Below are 21,029 nucleotides of genomic sequence, written 5' to 3'. Positions count from 1 at the left end.
AAGATGCACCCCTGTTGAACCCTTCTCTCAATAGTGAGCTGGCGGGTGACTCTCTGATCCTTTGTGTATCGAACCACCTCCTTGGTGTCTCTGTGGAGATCCCTCAAAAACTTACAATATCATGGCTAAATCCTATGGACAACATGATCTGCCAAAGCTTCGATCTGTTAACAAGGTTGAATGCTGAGGACAGATCCATGAAGGCTAAATGAACAGTGCAAGGGGGCGCAACAGTGTACTCATTGAGTACCAAGTACAGATTTAAGCTTTGGTCCACTGTTGATCGACCCGGACGAAAACCATATTGGGCATCGGACACAATGTTATTGTCCTCTGCCCACGTAGAGAGCCTATTAAGAACAATGCGGCCTACCACCCTTACCACTGAGTCAAGTAGTGAAATAGGCTTATAACAATGGGTAATGTCCCTATCTCCCTTTTTAAAGACCGGTACAAATGTAGATAGAGCCCAAGAGGTCGGACAACCGGACACAGCTGTGGCATTAATAACCGCAGTAAGGGTTGATACCCAGATGTCCATATTAGCGATGTAAAGGTCCGGAGGTATCCCGTCAGGGCCTGGGGCCTTCTTCTTTGTTAATCCTGATGTGCCTTCTCTAACTTCCTCCTGTGTGAACACCCTATGAGGAGACCACTCGCCAAGGCATAAGGCTACCTTCACGGCAGAGAGGGACGAAACATGTCCTCAAAATGCCTTACCCATTTGTCTTCGGTGTTGTGTAAGTCCTAGAGATTAGTGTTGTCTCCTGCCATGAAGGGGTTGTAACTATACTCCAGAACTTGGAGCTATTAATCGGGGTACTGGCTTCTATAAGGTTTAACCAGGCTTCATCCTTCAGTGCAGTTTTACATGTAGCCAGGGCTGCTTTATAGAGTCTACGACAAGCCTTCACAATAGAGGGGTCTCTTGGTTTCGTGCCGAGGACTGCTTTTAGGTTCCTGGATGCTCGTGAGCATTTGGGATCAAACCATCTCAGGGTTACAGATGGTTGCTGCACCGCCGGGGCCTTTAGTAAGCTAGCAATTGCGCCTGAGATAGATTTAAAGGCCCCTAGGATGTCCGGTGGCTCGGCCAGACTATCTATACAGGTTACAAACTCTTTGTGACATTGGGTAAGCACAGATTTATAAAACTTATCTGGGGAAATCTGTACCCACTTCAATCTCCTCCCACCATCCGTTACTGACAGCAACCCCCTAGGTGCCCCACTATTAATTTGAGCTGCCTGAGGCCCTTTGCAGACATACACACAGGGTCTTGGTCACTATGCTCATTCTCCTGAATAGAAAAGTCCAAAATGTGTGCAAAAAACAGGTAGCGACAAAGATGAAATCAATAAATGATTCACAACCCCTATCAGTAAAAGTGGGATTGATATCATTAATCTCCGGTGACAACTTATTCATGGATTACATTAACTCACAGTCATTTACAATGGCGTTAAGAAGGTCAACCTGTGGCGTGTGCTCCATGTGCAAGCCAGAAAACCGTGCACAGCCCATGTGTTTGATCCTACCTCGCATCATGTACCCACACAAATAAAAATTAAAGTCTCCTGCAATCACAAGGTTTGTATGGCTCTAATTTTTCAAATGCAGGTTTCTCAGGAAGGAGCCCAACCGGGAGATGTTACAACCACCTGCTTTGTCCCGCAATCCAAGGCATTGGAGCCAGCCAGAGTCCTGGCTCCGAGGAGTGACAGGTGAATCAGGGGTCTATAAAAATAACTCAATGGGCTGGCCATGATGATCGAAGTAGGTCCGGTACTGGTGGGCAGCAAGGCCGAGGTGAGTATTTTATCCGCAACGCGGCAGTTATTAAAGTTAATGACAACAGTTACCATTCCACAGCTTCCTGGCTCTTCCCACCAGCCTTTTCTCCTCAGCATATTGATTTTACTTTCCACTCTTGCTCCAGGGGCAGTGTTTGAGTTCAACCAATGCACCACCTTATTCTTTAGTTGGCTGAATTCTTCTTTTGCTCCCAGTGGGAAAACTGAGACATTAGCAAGGACTACTACATAGGTGGTAAATTCTGGTGGTAGATGAAGAGTACCCAAGCATCGATAGGAGTTGTTGGGTGCCTCGTGACCAAAGTTATTTGCCTCTCCACCGGCATCACGGCTGGGACCTTCACTGCTTCTCCAGAAGTACACTTAAAAAACAGAAGAGATCACCTCACCGGTGCTAAGGACAGTGGAGGTAGGTAAATGGAGGGTAAAGATAAGCGTGGGCAGTGTGAGGTGCCGTCTAGTGCTAACTCCAATAGGGGTTGACGCTGAGTTGGTGGGTTTCTGCCATCATGCACCTGCACACTATGACTCACAGGGATTATTGGAGCAGTTGAAGCCAGGGGCCTTGCACCCACTGCCCCAAAGTCTGCTTGAGGGGATAAAGACATGGTAGAAAAGCACCTTTCAAGAGCTGATAAGCGTTTGACAAGGGGCTCTAGTGTAAGGTTCAGGACACCTGTGATAGATGCCACAAATGGCTCCAGCATGGCGCTGAAGTCCGATTTAGATAAAACTGGGGTATAAGGAGGACAGGGATTCACCCCATTGCTCTTACGTCGTTTGGCATTACTACCAATGTGGGGGGACACTTTCTTTGAGATCTCGCTCTCTTTCCTGTTTCAGGGTCCTGTGGGATTAGGGCAGGTATTGCTGCACGATTTGCTACGGCTGCCCCCTTGTCTATTGACTCCGTGGTGCCTTGAAACAGATGTAGGCTAGTTCCATTACCCTCGGCCAAGTCAATATGTGGTAGTTCGAGAACTAATGTAGGATCTGGATGAGCTAGGGCTACAAGGGGAAAGGTGGTCAAAAGGCCATTGAGCGCCCAGTTTACTGGAGAGACGTTGGACAACTAGCACAACCTCCTTGTCCAAAACGCCAACAGGCCTTTGTAAAAAGGCACCCATGGTTGATGTTGTGTTCATGGGCATTTTGCCGGCCCTCCTATTTGCCTACGCTTCACCATATTGACGTGCCCGACCTATCTAGAAGGATCACGGGTGTATACTACAGACTAAGTAACACCGCTACTTGGGACTGATTAATCTGGTTGGAGTTTAGGTTAGCTTAGAGTAAATGGACCACACCATAAGCTGGGAGACAGGAAAAATCAGGACATAGGCATAGCATAGCATAGCATGGGCAACGGCAGGACAAGTGAAGTAAAGAGGGACTGTTAGTTAGAAGGCCCCCAATCGACGGAGGCAAAAGGTGCTTGTGCACAAACAAACACCGCAATGGGATGGCATCCAGGTCGGCCTAGGGGATAACAAAGATAGAACACGGGGTCCCTACCTGCCTCCACTTTGGATCCCAGAAGCCCAGATTTCCTCTTCACAGTTCTTAAGCAGCTCCTGAAGCCACGAGATGTTGCCAAGATGGAAAACCAAGGGGGGTGGCCCAGCCCAGCCTCCTCCGGGCTAATACGGATGCGGACGGGCCCGCCCTTGGCCTGGGCGCAGCCCACGCTCGTCCGGTGCCGAAGGCCCGCGGTATTAAATTAATGTGTGTTAGAAATGGGGGTCTCTAGTTCCCAGAGGTAGGTACCTTTGTCCAAATAGGGCCCCTTGCTTCTAGTCAGGGTAAGGGGGATACACGTCAAAAAAAAAACCTGCTCACCCCCTTGGTAGCTTGGCACGAGCAGACAGGCTTATCTGAGAGGCAGGCCAACAAGACCAAATGCAATTATAATCCAACATACAATACTCTTGAAAAATAGTACTTGTGCAAAATAACCTTTAAATTGCAGGAAAATCAATAGAACACAATTCTTCTGACTCAGTAGCTCCTCCTGGGGCTACCGCGATACTGAATACGAAAGAGTCTAACAATTCCAGGTGACTGCGTCGATACGGGCCATCTAAAGCGTCAATAGACTCGGACACAGTACCTTTCTTGTTGTGGCCAACACATCGGTGCGGGTCGGTTGGGGCAAACGTCGCTGTCGCGTTGTGAAGCGGAGCGTTGTGGCGGGCAGCGTCCTCATGATGCGGTACAGGCAGTGGCTCGTTGACAGAGTCGGTGAGACCAGGGCTTGCGTTGAAGGGTGAGACAGTGCAGGCAGGTCACGGTGTCGCGACAGAGCCGGTCGATGTTCTGGTCAGGCAGCGACGGAGTCGTTGATGTCCTTGCAGTGTGTAGTGAAGCATTGCGAAGTGCGGTGCCCACAGGACGCGGTGTATGCAGCGGCTCGTTGGCGAAGTCGGCGAGACCAGCGTTGCGTTGCGAAGCGACGCATTGCTCTCAGCAGTGCTTTCAGGACACGGAATCCTGCGATGGACTCGATGACAGATTTGATTACCCTTTTCTTCTGCGCCGACGATCAGAGACACTGCACACAGACACGGTGAGGTCTTTGCTGTTCCTGAGACCTCGAAAACAGGCGCAAGCTCAGTTTCAAGCCCTTGGAAATCTTTTCTTCAAGCAGGGGACAAAGAAAGCAGCAAAGTCCTTTTCTCCTTTCTTTGGCAGCAAATAGCCACTGCAGGCCAACCCCAGACAGCAAACAGCACAGAGGCAGTATTCCTCCTCAGCTTCTCCGGCTCTTCTCCCTGGCAAAGGTTCCTCTTGATTTCCCAGAAGTGATCTAAAAGTCTGGGTTCCGGGCCCCTCTTTTTATACACCAAAATCCTTTGTCCTCTGAAGGCATAGAGTTTCTGTACCCAGCCAAAACCAGTTCTGTCCTCATTGGTGCAGCTTCCTGGCAGGAGGTGGCGACAGCATTGTTGAAGGCAGACCAGGCCCATTCAGGTGAAAGGAAATCTCCTCCCCCTACTCCAAATGAAGCCTAGGTCTATTCAGCCCAGGCCTGACTTCTGGAGCCACTGCCCCTCTCCTGCCCCTGTCATCCAAAAGCCAGACATGCAATACACAAACCTAGCAGAAGCACACTGGATGGCTAGTCAACAATAAACCTACTTTCTAAAAGTGGTATTTTCAAACACAGAATGTACAAATCACCCTCACTAAAAGATACATTTTATCATTCTGAGTTCTGGCATACTAAACTTTATTTCCCTACCTTGTTCCTATAGCCAGTTATGTGTATAAGATGTTATAAACAAACTCCCGATTCTGTCCTAAGGGAACAGGCAGCCTTGCAATAGTGAAAAACGAAATTGCCAGTATTTCACTATCAGGATATGCTACACACATCAGGGCATGTCCCACCTTTCACATACAATGCACTCTGCCCACAGGGGTTACTTGGGCCAACCTTACGGGTGACTAATATGTAGAAAAGGGATGGTTTAGGGACTGGCAAGTGTGTGCACTTGTCAAGTCGACATGGCAGTCCCAGATTGCACACAGGCTCTGCAATGGCAGGCCAGAGTTTCATTTTACTTGCCACTTCTGTGGTTGGCACAATCAGTGCTGCAGACCACTAGCAGCATTTGATTTACAGGCCCTGGGCACCCACAGTGCACTATACTAGGGTCTGACAAGTAATTCAAATATGCCAATCATGGAATCACTAATCCATAACAACAATTTACAAAGGGAGCCCTTGCACTTTGCAGTGGCAAAGTGCCAAAAGCATCTAGACCAGCAAAACGGAGTCCAACACACAGCAAAAACACAGGAGGCAAAGGTAGAAAAGTGCAGGGGAGACCCACGCCAATTGTGCCAGGTCTAACAATGTGCCTCCGGGCACAAAGCTGACGTCACTGGGGGACCAGGGAGTCTGGGAGACAAAGTCCTCCCCTGGCCCGGTCCTGGTCTTGGAAGTGAAGTGCGGCGAATAGCGCTGCTTGGCAAAGACTTTCTCCCCGCCATGGGGCCGCGGTATTGAATTTATGCACCTCCAGGTGCAAAGCTGACGTCACTGGGGGACCGAAGAGTCTGGGAGACGAAGTCCTGGTCTCAGAAGTGAAGTGCGGCAAATACTGCTGCTTGGCGAAGGCTTTCTCCCTGCCGCGGGTCGCTGTATTGAATTTATGTGCCTCCTGGCGCAAAGCTGATGTCACTGGAGGATCGGGGAATCTGGGCGACAAAGTCCTCCCATGGCCCCGGTCCACGTCTCGGAAATGGAGTACAGCGAAAACTGCTGCTTGTCGAAGGCTTTGTCCTTAATTATAGAGTCATAACTAAAAGGCTCAGAGCATACAGAAAAAGTACTAGATGATACACTTACACCCGAGGGAACAGTTGTGATCTCTCTTTAAGCCATTTTCACAATTGTGAAAAAAGCAAAGGCATCTAAAATGAATTAAAACCTCAGTTCCATGGATACACCAATACATTGGTGTATCGATGGAGCAGGAGAAACCTGTTATCAAAAACCAGTACAGTTTGTCTCCAGAAATTACCTCAAAAAATATTCTCTAAGAATGACATTATATGAAACTTCCACCTACCTTACTTTTTAAAGCAAGTTAACTGAGACTTGAAAAGGCAACCAAGTAACATGCAAGTATTCAGAGCAACGCTGTCATTCACTGGGCAATAGAGCCGATGGCACTCTGCTTCCAAAATGATAACATACGCATTCAGGATGTGCAGGGCCACTGGTCAAATTATGTGGCAGTAGGTGGCACATTTTGTAATAATATTGCTTAATTATTTTGCTATTTTTAAACTTGTTCACACCGTCTGGGCATTAGTTGCACCTCATTAGTACCAATTTAACTCCCAAATATAAAGCTACAGAAAGGTGACCAGTTAACTTTTGCAAAGGGCCCTCCACTGCATGGCAACATGGGTCTTTGTGTTTTTAGTAACTTTTGAATAGTTTGAGCTAGAAACAAAATCATTTTTTGTAAGAATCTGTAGATTATACGGAAGGTTATTAAGTGGAAAATATGGCAAATCTACAATTATGCGTAAATCGCTGCAGCCGCACAATTGCATAGTTCCAGTGGCCCTAAATATGGCGGAATGGGTCATCAACACACTTCAGTCATTGGCTCCATTGCCCGTGAGTGATGTCATTTGCCTGACCACGTGTAAACATCCATTGTTCTCAGAGAGGTAGCCCAATAGCTTGCAGCCGGCAGAGTGACCTATTAACATATTTTACTACCCTACACACCACTGGGAGAATTCAAACCCTGTCACTGTCCCGTACTGAGGGAATCGCTGCTTCTTAAACGTACAATGTCTTCGTTAGTTTTCCTTTGCAGCTTTCAGAAGCACCTTAATGTGGTTTAAGTTGTGAGAATCGACATATTCAGGAGAACATGCACCTGGATTTATCAAATTACCTGGGGTAACATAAGTGATGTTGTTCAATTCCAACACCATCCCAGGGTGACTGTCTCCTACCCTTAGCTCAATTGCAGGCTCTTATATACTTCCGCAAGGGTTAGCTGAAGGCAGGCGCACAACACCCATTGGACTCAAAGGGCTTCAGCCCCCCCCCCCCCCTCGTGTGTGGCAGCCCGGGATGAGACACCTTCCCGGGCAAAAAAGCAGCCGCACCCGAGCACTTCACAGGTCTATAAAAGACCATTTGCATGTTAATGAGGCCTTGCTGTTGTTTCACCCCTTTTAAGAGCCCCTGCAGCTCCACTCTGCCTATTGCTTAAAGTTCAGCCCCCCCCCCCGACATTTTTGCTCAGCCCCCCCCCCCCCGAAATTTGGCTCTAGTTGCGCCTCTGGCTGAAGGGCATGGGGTGGAAACTAGAGAAAGCAAACAGGGCTTTTAGAATCCGATTTACTTCCTGTTACCATGCAGCTTGCATGACCCCTGGGGTTATGGGTAGGGCCAAAAGCCTTAACAAACGATCCGGGGCCAACAGCTGCTACCCCTTGATCATCCCAAATTACCTTAATTGTGAGAGAATTTAGCAGGTTTCTTACAATCAAACAAGACATTTTATTTAGCTGCTAAATATATGCGAGAGTATAACAGGGAGTGCTAGACGACATTAGTGCCTGTCTCAGGCGGTGGTGACCTGAAAATGCCGCACATGCACATGGGGATGGGGCATGCATATGGAAGGGCGGAGACCCTGTGCAATTTCTAACAGTGTCAAGGCAATTTGTCCCTATTAGCATAAAAAATCAAAACATTAGTCAAATGTTTCAGGTGTGCTGCTTTTGATATCATAATCATCTGATTTCGGGTTCAAACTAGTACTGATGCCACTGAAAAATTGGCATTGTGGGTGTACTGCCTCCTGATTTTCTGAAAACCAGACCATGTAAGATGTAAAAAAAAAAAAATTGTTGAAGTTAAGAAAGTAAATTCAGAGAAAATCAGCAACGTAGACAACCACATGAATGAACAAAAATACACATATTTTGTCCTACTTTCACACATAGTGAAAATGTATGTGACGGCTTCCCTTACGCGCAGGAGTTACAACCAAAGGACGATTAAAAAAACTGTCCGTGGCATCACACTGTAGTGAACGCTGTTTCTTAACTGAGGATCAGGTATATTTATTCATAAAAATACCTAGAAGAAATTTAGTCAGTGTGGCAAAATAAAAATAAAAAATGCCTTGCGCCACCCACCAGATCTTTTTATGGTATTTTAGCTATTTTGCAACGTATTAATTATTTTCATACACAGATGTTTACTCATATCAATGGACGGAAAGTATCATCTCACACAAATTAAAAAATAATCATGAAGTTCAAATGTTAAACTGCAAAAAGACAGCAATGCATTGACCCTTTCTTTGCCAATACCATCACACTTGAATAGGTATCCTTCCAATACAAAATATTATGCCTAGACAAGCTGTAAAACGTTTCCCACTTTGTATGTGTGCTGTACAGTGCAGCACACATGCAAAGTCTGAAAAGAATGGAGAAGTAAAAGTATTTCTCCATATACCGCCTTCTTTTAAATGCGTTATTGTTTGACATAAAACCCTGTCTACTATTGTTGATAGATAGGGCTTTGCGTCAAAACAATTGGTGGTTGCACAGGAACACCTATGCACCACCCATGGGACGTCTCCTTGACGCAGACTAACGCAAAATCTTTGTAAATCTGGGCCAAAGGGTCTAAATTTAAGTTGTGTGAAAGTCAGGGTATATGCCGGACCGGTTAAATACAGTTACACTAGAGCAAGGTATTTGCTGGTTGCAGTATGTCTGTAATGATATGTTTCTGCACTAGGATTAGGCATTTCTTGGAGGTGTGATATTTATTGCACCAAAACCCACATTTTGCTTTTTTTCTATGCCATTTTCTTCGATACGTTTCACAAAATTCTGATGACCTCTGTTTGGCAAAGGCTCGTAAACGGGCCAAAGGTATGACTTGAAGTTGGGCACTAATGGAAAATCCTCTAAACCTGGAGCAAGTGTTCAAGCTGGAGGAGAATCCACCCTTGGAATTATCTCTACATATTATCCATAGAGTAGAGGGAATTCCAGCGGTTGTTTCTGAACTTGAGCTTTCTAATGTTTATTTTACCAGTTTTCGATGGCGTTCTACAAAAAAACACTAAGGACCTGATTTAGAGGGTAATGGATGGCTTATCATAAGTGCAGTATATCTTGATATGGAGTGAATGGAATATGCATTACGTTTCAATGGAGTAGCCATCCGCCAGACTCTAAATCAAGCCCTGAGCTTTTTATATCAATCTGCACTTAATTCAGCTCTATAATATCGACTACTGTAAGTAGTCACTATTGTGGAGTTTACGTAGGTGCAAATTAATATAAGAAGCTTAGTAGTTGCTATCGTCCAGCTAAGTAGATGTAGAGATAAGAGTATCAAATCAATACTTTCCTATGAATGTTTACCTTGATGTAATGTTGCTAGTTGATATTCTGGAGTCCATATAAGTGCCTGCCAATATTATTGATTGTGATCATTTTACACACACCCCAACAAAATAATTCACAAGTCTTTCTTCTCCCGAAAAACTTTTGACCCCCCAACCCCAGCTGCTCATCTTCAGATTCCAAACAAGAGCTCAGAGTAATGTCATTTTAAAAAGTACATTTTGTTGTCAAAATGAGCAATAATATTTTACAAGAAAGTAATACACATCACGTAAGTAATACACTGATACAGTGACTACTCCAGTATACAATTCTGTTCAAAATTTTCAGGAAGCAAACACTCATTGCATCTTGTTCTCTGTAAGACTACAATAAATCTTCAGCTCGCTCGCCTGGAATAAGCCAACATAATACTCTCAAAGTACATCTAGAACCGCACAATGAAAAGCGACCAATACATGATCTGCCAGTGGTTGATGAACATTTTTAGGAATGACCCTTTTCGACTGATAAGAACACTCTAGAATTAAAAACAGTTTGCGGCCCATCTGTACTTGTAATATTTACAAGAAGGAATCATGCAAAAGAGGAGGGTGCTCAATAAACCACGTGCTTACACCCCCAATTTATTGTAATCTCATTATGAGTAGACTCTGCCTCCATATAATGAGTCACTTTGCAGAGTTCCTGATACACACAGGACAGGAGTTAAAGGGCATCAGTCAAGCTCCCAGGGTGGAGTCATGAAGAAGCCAAAGCCATGACTCGCAAAATTATTTTTTGACTCGAGTATTCACTGTGCACAGGGTCATACTAGCCTATTAGGCAATCAGGCAGTGCTCAATGGACTGGTATGATGGGTCAGTGTGTGAGGCTTTTTTAGGTCGAGCCTGGGCAGTGCTTGCGCTGCCCTGTGAGGCATGCTGTAGTCGAGTATGGCCTTAAAGCTCCGCCCACTCTCCGCCCATCTATTCAATTGGGTCTTGTTGCTGTCCTTTCTAAATGGTTGCTTCTGATTCGTTAATAGACTTGTTAGTCCCTCCTTAGTAACGCCTTGTCTGCACTTGTAACCTCTCATAGGGACTGGACTTTTTACTTGTGTGGTTACACGGAATGTTTATTTAGTCCGTGACCATTATTTTCTTCAATTATTTTTGTCCTGCTACAGACATGACTTACCCTTCAAGGCTTTTAGGATGTGCGCGCGCGAGGCACCTTCAGTTCGAAAATGGCATCCGCTTAATTCTTTTGTTATGCGCAGCTGCAGAAATTAACACAAATTCACTAATGGCGCCTGTGGCTCCAAGCCCATCTCTGTTCTGCCCATGGGCACGGCGCATTGCGTTTACAGCATGGCGCCTGCTTAAGGATTACAAACATGAACACCAGCTTTCACAATAACACGGGTGCCTGCTTTCTTTGCCACTGATACACATATCAAGCATTTGCAATGCAATAGGTCTCGCATTTTCGAAACTTTGACCTATTGGTATTGTAAATGACAATGCCTATTATTATTGCAGGTTTTTTAAACACGTATATAAAAGGCATTGTCATTTACAATGCCAAAAAGGTCAAAATCACGGAAATGCGAGACCTAATGCATTGCAAACGCTTCTTTCATTTCCCACGAGGTTTACATTTTTTGGGGCATCTTTTATATAGCGCGAACTCGACCCGAAGGTATTGGAGCGCTGTACTTGAGCATCGTATTTACATTACATATTCAGTCACGGGTAGATTAAGTGATTTGCCTAGTGGACGCGATCTCGAGGCCCGAACCCTTGTTTCCTGCACCAAAGGCGGCAGCTTAAGCCGACGGACCACATTCTTGTAGTCAATTGACCATGATCATTGATGATGCCAAGATAAACAAATAGTTTGCTCGGGGGTCTGCTGCTTCTGTCTGCCCACGCCGAGGCAGAGCTGAGGGTCTCGCTGCTTGAGGGGGCGTAGCCACAGAAGAGCCGTTGGAGCTGGCCAATAGGGCACATCTCCGAATCCTGCAGGGGATCTACGATCCTCCATATAATACCAATTAGTCGCGGCCCTATCCACTCAAGTCTCCTCCCCCAGCAGGCCCCTCCTTCACCGTGGTTTATTTCTGCGGCTTCACTGACTGTTAGACGGAAATGCAGCCTGTTTTGCTCTAGTAGTTGCAGATACCATGCGTTCGCTGGCCGTAGTGACAGGGAGGTCGCCTTCGGTATTCGCCGCAGTTAGTGTTTGCCCATCCGTATCTGAAGCGCCAGAGTTGAGCAAGAGCAGCTTGGATTCGGTAAGTGCTGTTCGAGCATGCACGCCCCCCACCAAGTGATTGTTTTAAAGGGTGCGAAGCATACATACTACAAGAATCTCCCTCAAAGAGAGCAATAATGATTGTCAGTCATGTGGCCAGGAGACTCGCACCCAGTTATGCTACGTCAGGAGCGTTTATAAACTGGTTTAAGTCTTTAAACATCAGATCCAAGGGACGCTATATAATCATAGTTAAGAAAGAAACAGTCCTATACCCCTCCTAATTGAACTGCGGTGGGTAAATGTATTGTTAGGAGTAACAGAAAACATAGGAAAGAAAAATATTTTAATAACTCAGGCGGCCATTCCTCAAAAAGGTCACGGGAGATCAGTCAGTCAACGCACACTTAAAAGACTGATTTTAGTTAGCCACTAGATAGGAGAGTGTCCCTGTGACTACTGTCAAAATATCCGCTCCTTCGTTGATCAGCGTATTGCACTGAAGTAAATATGACAGCTTCTGACCTATGTGTCCACCCCTGCAGCGCCCCTTCAGTCAACAGTCGGTCCCAGCATCAGTGGTGGCTGGTGATTTTTGAAAGTTGTGAGGCGTAATACCTGCCCGGCGCTCACCCCATTTTTTCAAAATTTGCCTCCCTCACATTTACTCTCTCTCCCTCACTCACTGTAACTCGCATTATCTCGCTTACTTATTCTCATTTACTCACTTCCACTTATTGTTGCACACATAAAATGTACTCATACTCGTCTGTTCTCTTTTTCACTTAGAAACAATTAAACACACTCACCCTTTCTCACTCACGGAGTGCCCTGGTGCAACTGCACCTGCTGCAGCATAGATAGCTACACCCTGGACTCTCTTTCACTGCCTCTCACAATATCCAATCACTCACTCCTAATGCACTCCACTTACTTCCTTATACTCACTGACTTATTCTTATACACTCAAACTTAGATTCTCACTCACTTTTACTCTGATTGACTCTTGCAACACACTCATGCGCACTCTCACTCAATCCCATTCATTTTCAATCACTCACAAACATATAAATGCATACATAAACAGAGTAACATGTTATTGCAACTTAACTTGCTGCTTTTGCTAGCAGCTTGTAGGCTCCATGGCAGCAGCAGAGCAGCAATCTGTTGCTGGACATTAGAATCAGCAAACCTTGATTCCAGATGAGAGCAGCAAGGGCATATTTAAAAAGAAAAAAGACCCACCATCCCTTTTTAGGTCTCGCCTGACCCAGCGCATGCGCTGGTCTGGCGAGAATTATTGAGAGGGCTCCAAAAAGTGCTACCAGGCCAGCCTAGAGCTACAGTTGCGCTGGTCTGGCAAGACTTATTTAGAGGGCTCCAAAAAGTGCTACCAGGCCAGCCTAGAGCTACAGTGCATGGGCGTGCGCGCTGCTTTTACCCCGATTACTTTCACTTTCGCGGTCGCACAGCCGCTTTGATGTTTGATCGCAATCACTTTCACTTTCACGGCCACTTGGCATAGCCAATAGGTCTCGCTTTTGGGACCTTATAAGTGTTTAGTAATGCAACTGTTGAATGGCTAAACACTTATACGGTCCCAAAGGCGAGATCTATTGGCTATGCCAATGCTTGTTCAGTTTCTTGATAGGACTGGAACCACTAACATATGAGAAGCTGGGACAGAGCTGTGGATCCTGTCTCTGCAGCTCTGTGTGGATTCTCATTGGCCTCTGGGATGCACTGAAAGTGCCCTGACAGCCACATTTTAGCAGATATATACACTGTGCTACCTGAGGCTTGCGCAGTATGTCTGTTAGATAAAATGAATTGTGTTTTTGTTAGAAGACCGTAGTTGACCTATACCCCTCAGACATGTGCAATACAGACATCCAGCTACAGAGAGCTGTGTTTTGAAACAGCACTCTGCGGCGGGATCATCCCTCAATCCCCTCCTTCTGTAATCAGGAGCCTGGAGATGTGCAGGGTCTCAGAAAGACAAAGTACGGAATTTGGGGCCTATGAGGAGGCAGGGGAGCTGGACTCAGGACATCAGGGGGTCAGGACGGTGTCATCTAATGTCTGCCTTAAATTGATTCAATTTAATATAATACACCAGGTGTATTAATCCCCAAAACCTTGCACGCTGTCTACCCAATGCGATCCTCCTTTCGGGCCCAGGTGCAATCATATGGACGCAGACTTCATCCATATTGTATGGAGCTGGAAGACATAGTTGGATATTGGCACGAGGTCGTGGGCTCTCTGTGTGGGCCACTGGATAGGCCACTTCGAGGGATATAGAGCAATGCCCCCTAGGACAGGTACAGTCGAAAAATAAATTAAGTAGGAAGTTCTTGATGTTGAAGCTCACACTGGCCAAACAACAGTTTGCCGTATGATGGTTGTCCCGAGAGCCCCCACGTTTGCTGAGTGGAAGAAGGATATGGCTGAATGAGCAAATGCGAAGGAATATCCTATGCGAAATACCCATAGGGATGACAAACTTGTGGATGATTTGCGGGCGTGGGCTAGGATGCTTGCTGAGCTGTTAAACCCCCCCCGGACACTCGTCCTCCTTGAACTAAGCAGGGTGTTAGGTTGGGCCAATGAATGGAGGGGGGTTCAAGGATCACCAATACTTGGGCTGAGGGGGCGGGTATGGGCCCGTTTCCAAAATCTGATCTGTCTGTTGGTTCACTATACTTTACTGGGACTGGAATGTGGGGTTCTGGGTGGGCAGAGATTCTGTATGCTACTCCATTCTGTCATTATGCTGACCTGTGATATTATATGGACTTGCTGATACAAAATGCCAATAAAAACCTATACATTTGAAAAAGTAATCATTGAGCTCAACACCAACACCCAGGGGACCACAACATAGAAGATCTTCACACATATTTAGAGGTTCTCCATGTTTACTTTCCCTTATTAGTTGGAGTCTGTTTTAGTTGGGTACAAAATAGGTGAGATTCAGCTCACTATGGCCTGATAAAGTTTGTATGACACAGCTTACCACAGTAACCTTTGTGGAGTGATAACATAAGGACACTTGTCCTATAATCTTAGGTACATTACATCAGAAGAGCTTTAATACATTGATGTGTAATTTTGCCCTGCCTTGTTAGAAATCAACACTTGAGAGGCATTTCAGTGAGGTGATGATAGTGATCTAGTTAACAAGGTATGGATACGCACAAGTTATTTCAGGTCTTGCCTACACAGCGTATGCGTTGTGCTGCAAGACTTACTGTTTACAGTTCAGTGGGCTTACAGCTTGCCCACAGCATACCATTAGTTGTTTTCATTTTCATTCTCATTTGAATTCTTTTGATTGCTTAGCTCCTGTAGGTTTCCCTTTCTTTTTCGTGTTAGATCCTTTCTGGACAGGGACCAAGTACATGTGTTCTTCCATGTTGTTTTGCAACATTTTGGACATGCAGTGTGCTTTCCTACTTTTAACAAAGGTACATGGCTTCCTATTGATGTTGCTTCCATCCTATCTGCTGTCTTTCTTGATGCTTTAGTTACTTACACCCAAACTGTACTACTCAATGCCACTCTACATCACTCCACTCTATGCCACTCTACACCACTGCGCTCTATCCGAGCCACTCTACTCTAAAGTCCATGCCATGCTGGAACTGGAGGTACATGCACACAGGGGAGCACATGTTGTGCCCCCCTGGGTGCATCCACATGACATGAGGCACTAGGGGGCCCTGTAGACCTTCATTATATCAGTGGGGGTGAGGAAAGTCTGAATATACTTGACGGGACCACGGCGGTCCCTCCAAGCATATTGATGCCTCTTGACCGCTGCGTCACCGACAGGGAATGGCAGTTCCCTGGCAGAGTCGGCGGTCCCAGGTCGGCAGGGCCACTAGGGTCGTAATGTGGCAGTCACAAGACCGTCACCGCTGCCCCACCATGAGTCTGGTGGTCCGAGGACACCTCTGCCATCTTTCCCTCCAGAGCCTCTCTGGAGGCCTGGATCGCCTGTTGTATTGCTGTATTGTCCGGTCCTGGTGTGTCATCTCCTTCTGCTCCCAAAGTTGCAGGTATTGCTTTCGCGTAGCGATCCATCTTCCCCTGCTTTGTCGGTTAAGGGTCTTTGTCTTTCGTCATTGGTTTGAAAAGTGGCCAGGTCCCTTTCTGGACTCTGTGTCTTGCGGTGGGTTATTGTCCCGGGGGTCTATGCTGGCTTCGCCTTTGGGTGAAGGCACTCTTCCCTCTTCTCAATGTTCTGCTGCCTTATGGACTCTGGTTCGCGTATTTCTCTCGCTGCTCGGGGGGATTGCTGGTCATGATCCCTTGGCCATGGCCTGCTTCCAGCCCCCTCTGTATGTTGCAAAATCAGGGTTGGAGAAGGGGACCCCGCAGGGGGCTTTTTGGAAAAGTCACCAGTCGTTGAGGTCTTAATTTATGGCCACATGGCCTTCTTCCCTGAGTGTTCCCCCTGTGTTAGTGTCCTCTTTCTTTTCTCTCTGCCGCTGTGATGAATGACTGGGGCCCATGTTTTCAGGGACAGCCCGCAGACCCCTGTCACTCCACCATCCAGCCTCAACAGTCCTGGAGCAAGCCCCCGCCGTGAGTATTCAGGCCGTGGCTTTCCATGCTGGTCGCTCAATGTCTGCACCCCGCCAACATCTTGGGTTGCTGGAATTGCTCTCGGCTCTGCTGACCTTGGACACTCCTCACAAGGTACTCTTCCTCTTTTTCGTCCTTCCGCTGCAGCCGTTATGTGCTAGGGAACATCTAGCCCCCTTCATGGTCGATCAATGGGATAACAAAGGTAGGATTAACACCAGGATTAGTTTGGGGCTGACGGAGCTGCCCGACGATCTGTAAAACAATATTTTATCCAAACACCCTCTATGCCACTCTATTCTTCTCTTCACTGTATGCCATGCCATTCTATTTCAGTCTTTTCCACTCCACTCTGCGGCAATCTACTCCACACCGCCTCACTCTATGCCACTATATTTTATGCCACTACAGTCTACTCTATGCCGTTGTACTCCACTCCAGCCGACTTTGCCTCTCTATTCTACGCCACTCTGCATCACGTTAGTCTGTTCCACTCCGCTTCACTCTATAGCACTCCACACAATGCCACTCTGTCACTCTACATCACTCTATTATATTGTACTCTACTCCACTCTACTCTACTCCAGCCTACTCTTTGCCACTGTACTCCATTCTACCCTACTCCATTCTATCATTCTACACCACTCTGTGCCATTCCACTCTACGACACTCCTCTCCGCGGCACTCCACACCACTCCATGCCACTACACTTTATGCAAAGAAGAAAGTGGGGTCCCAAATCATGTTTTTTCACCAATTCATTTTGCATATACTTTTTAGACAGACATAGCGGCATAACTCAACTGATTTTTATGAAATTTGGCAGGAGTATAGATTATGGTGTGGAAAGTCCTTTTGCTTATTTGATCGAAATTGGTGCAGTAGTTTGTTTTTTGTAATAATGGACAAAAAGTTAGTGATATATTAGTCCTCAGTATACCAAGGTAATTTTGCTGTATACTGCTGTAAATAGCAATACCAAAACACGCTAATAGTGGCTTATCAAAGTCCTTACAATATAAAAAGGCAGCCAAATTGTGTAGGCCACACTGAAATGATACACTATACCAAAATCAGAATAGCTGGAGAAAAAAAAAATATGACAAAACACACTCGATGACACGCCTCTCCACTGTACAATATTCCAGGTCACTCTACGACACGCGACTTTACTCTACAACGACACGTGACTCTACTCTAGGATATGACACTCTACCCACCTCCACTGGAAGTCTCTCACCGATATGCCAGTCTGACATGCCACTCCACGGTAATGAAATCTATATTCACTGAAAAAAACAAAGGTTCAGAGACGTAATAGTTAGGCTCACATTTCACTCGTACCGAACCAGTGATATTCAGCAGTTGTAGTTACTTGAGCTAACAATAACTTATGCCCCTGCATTGCACTGCTTATCACCTCGCATATTACGTCCCTCATGACATGGTCAGTGACATCACTGATGACATCATCCACAGAAGCACAGACGCACACACTTGCACTCCTATACAACCTCTCATACAACCACTCACTCATCCATAGAGCCACTTAGGCACCCAGTCACTGACTCATACAGGCGCTTGCACAACCACTCACTCACCCATAAAGCTACTCATGCAACCACTCACTTACCCATGCAGCCACTCACAGACCCACACACTCACCCATACAGGTACTCGCACACTCACTTATTTACCTATACAGCCACTCAGACACCCACTCACTCACCCATACAACCTCTCAACACAGCCACTCATTCGCCCATACAAGCACTCACACACCCACACAACCATTACATACCCATTCACACATCATATAATCACTTGGATCTTTAACACCCAAACCACCTCCAAGGGCCCAGAACTGAATTTGCTACCACTTTGCAGGTTAGAACTCCCAGCAGAGGAGTTCAGGGGGTCCAGATGATGTATTTGATGACCCTGAGACTTCTGAACAGGAGGCAAGCAAACACAAGCCCTGGAGAACCTTGAAAGCAGAATGTAGAAAGCAAATTCCAGTCATTTCACTCCCAGGACAGAAGTAGCAAGCAGCAGGCCAGCAACAAGCAGAGTGTCTGTTCCCCTCCTACAGCATCCCGCTCTTCTTGACAGAATGTCCTCGTACTCCAGAAGTTGTCTGATTTTTAGAGTAAAAAGAACAATTTATTGACAGAATGGGGAACAATGTCAAACATTCGCCCCAGTACAGCGATCTGGGCTGAAATCCATATTTTTTTTTTTTTTGCTTCCGTCCCATTCCAGTTTAAACCTAGCCATATGGAAATCAGTCTTGATCCTGCTCCCCATGGGAACAGTCCAGTCCGAACTGCCAGGCCAGGTCCTCCCTGGACTGAAAACAATCACACAGCTGGGTTGCTGAGAGGTGGTCAGAGGCCATGCACCCTTTCTCCACCACTTGCAAATATGCGTCCTGGAGCACTGTTGCCTGGGGGAAGAAGTCCACTTTAGTCCTGAGGCTCTGAGGAGGCAAGGAGACCTCATCCGTCCCCACCAGCAGTGCTCAGAGAGGTGTGTTAGCAGAGTGGTGGAGAAAGAGTGCGTGGCCTCCGACCACCTCTCAGCAGTCCCACTCTGTGTGGGGCTTACTGGAGGTAACCAGAGGTCTTGCCGGCCCCTAAGGACCATCAGCAGCCAAGGGGCCTTAATCCTTCAACCATCATCACACCATCAGGTGCATTTGCAGAGTGTTGGAGAAAGGGACTGGGACTCCCGCGAGTTGACAGCTTTTTTTCCCCCTATTTTTTGGAAAGGGGGCCGTGAGGCCCCCGCTTGACGGATCTCCCGAAACTTTCAGCACAGCAGCTGAAGCAAAATGGGGAAGTTTTGTGAAAATTTCCTGGAGATTCTTCAGGTTATTGGCAAAATAAAAAATGCTATTCCCATCAAAACGTTGGTCTTAACTATAACTACGTAATGGTGACCGCCATGCTATGTCTCTGGGGATTTTTAATTTTTTTAACATGACTACAGCCCGAACTGCAGAACGGAATTACACCACGTTTGGTAGAAAGCTAGATGTTGGTCTAGGAAGCGGGCACGTTTATATAGTAATGCGGGGGTGCTGCTCCACTCTACGCCAGACTACTCTGTGCCACTTCCACTTTACACCCCTACACTCTAACACACTGTAAGACACCCGACTCTATGACACACCACTCCATTCCACTTTTTGGTATGTCACTCCACTCAACTGTACTCTATATCCCTCCCTGTACACTACTGTATTGCACTTTGCAATGTGCCGTTCCATTTCGCTCCAATCTACGACACTTCGCTCCACTCTACGGCACAGCACTCCACTTTGACACTCCATGCCACTCCACCACATGACCGGCCACTCCAGTCTGTGACTCGCCACTGCACTCCTCTGAAACGTGTTTTCCCAATTCATTTTTCAATAGGAAAATTAAGACACAAAGCTACAACTGAGCGGATTTACACCCAATTTGGCAGAAAGCTAGATCTTGATTCAGAAAGCGTACTTTTTGTGATTTGGTGTAAATCTATGTAGTAGTTTTTGAGGAAATTAAGGATTCAAAGTTTGTATGTCTGGACGGTTTGGTTCACAAGGCTCTTGAGAGGCCTGCATCATGCAACATCAAAAAAAAAAATTTGATTTGATTGTACGCAGGGGATTTTTTTCCTTCGACCATCCTGCTCCAACGGGAGTGAGCTCTGATTGAATGGCCACCACACAAACAATTATTGCAGCAGCCATTACAGGACTCTGAGACTTCGTCCCTTGTCCTAAAAAACCTGTATTTAAAAAAAAAAAAAAAAAAAAAAAAGAATATAAGGGGACAGGGTAGCGATTCCCTGCCCCCGTAGACCTTATGGGGGTGGTTGCACAGCTGCCCCTTCCCTGTGCTGCAGATTGCCCCAAGAATCCCATCCCCCAGGGCCAGATGTAAACAGTGTCCCTGCCTACACTCTTCTGAGCAGAAAACACAACACATCTTTGGCACCCGCCAGGCGGGACTAGTGAAAACAGCTGCTCTCACCCGGGTGGGAGCAAAGGAGAATGGTGCCAGTTCCTGCCAGCATCAAAGTGGATGATGACTGGGGAACCAGTACGGGCCTTAGGGCTCCCCTGTGGAGGACCACACCTACTTAAGGATTATGGATAGGTGGGTGGTTACTGTGGAACCCTCTATTAAGGCCCCCACGAGCAGGGGCTGTGGGGGCACTTGTGCTCCCTCTGTGGACCTAAAGAATGTAAAAAGGTATGTGGGCCCCGGGGCACCAACCTAAAACTTTTTTTTTTTTTTTTTAAATTTTTTTTAAGGCTGGCATCCTCCACTGACATGACTGGGGAGACTGCAGTGGTCTTGGGGCCCTTGGTGTGGGGGGGGCTCCTGATGCATCCCCAACATTGACAAAATGGGTGGGTGTTCTGGGTGGGAACTCACAAAAGTTTTGTCTGTATATAAAATAAATAAAAAGAATAATAAA

At 46.4% G+C, this 21,029-nt stretch overlaps 1 protein-coding gene across 2 annotated transcripts in view; it reads left to right on the top strand.

Moving 5' to 3' along the window:
• Nucleotides 1–11,697: 11,697 nt before the first annotated feature.
• LOC146796126 (uncharacterized) overlaps nucleotides 11,698–21,029 on the top strand; it is a 162,468-nt gene continuing 153,136 nt past the window's right edge. Inside the window, exon 1 of one of the 2 annotated variants that reach the window (XM_085628502.1) lies at nucleotides 11,698–12,003. The gene's annotated coding sequence lies outside the window, so the exon portion shown is untranslated. The remainder of the gene's footprint in view (nucleotides 12,004–21,029) is intronic. The other variant, XM_085628503.1, reaches the window with a different exon arrangement.

This window comes from Triturus cristatus, chromosome 10 (genome assembly GCF_964204655.1).
Source record: "Triturus cristatus chromosome 10, aTriCri1.1, whole genome shotgun sequence".
NCBI classification, from domain to species: Eukaryota; Metazoa; Chordata; class Amphibia; order Caudata; family Salamandridae; genus Triturus; species Triturus cristatus.
The sequence above is the reverse complement of the archived record's forward strand: the minus strand, read 5'-3'. Positions and strand labels throughout refer to the sequence as shown.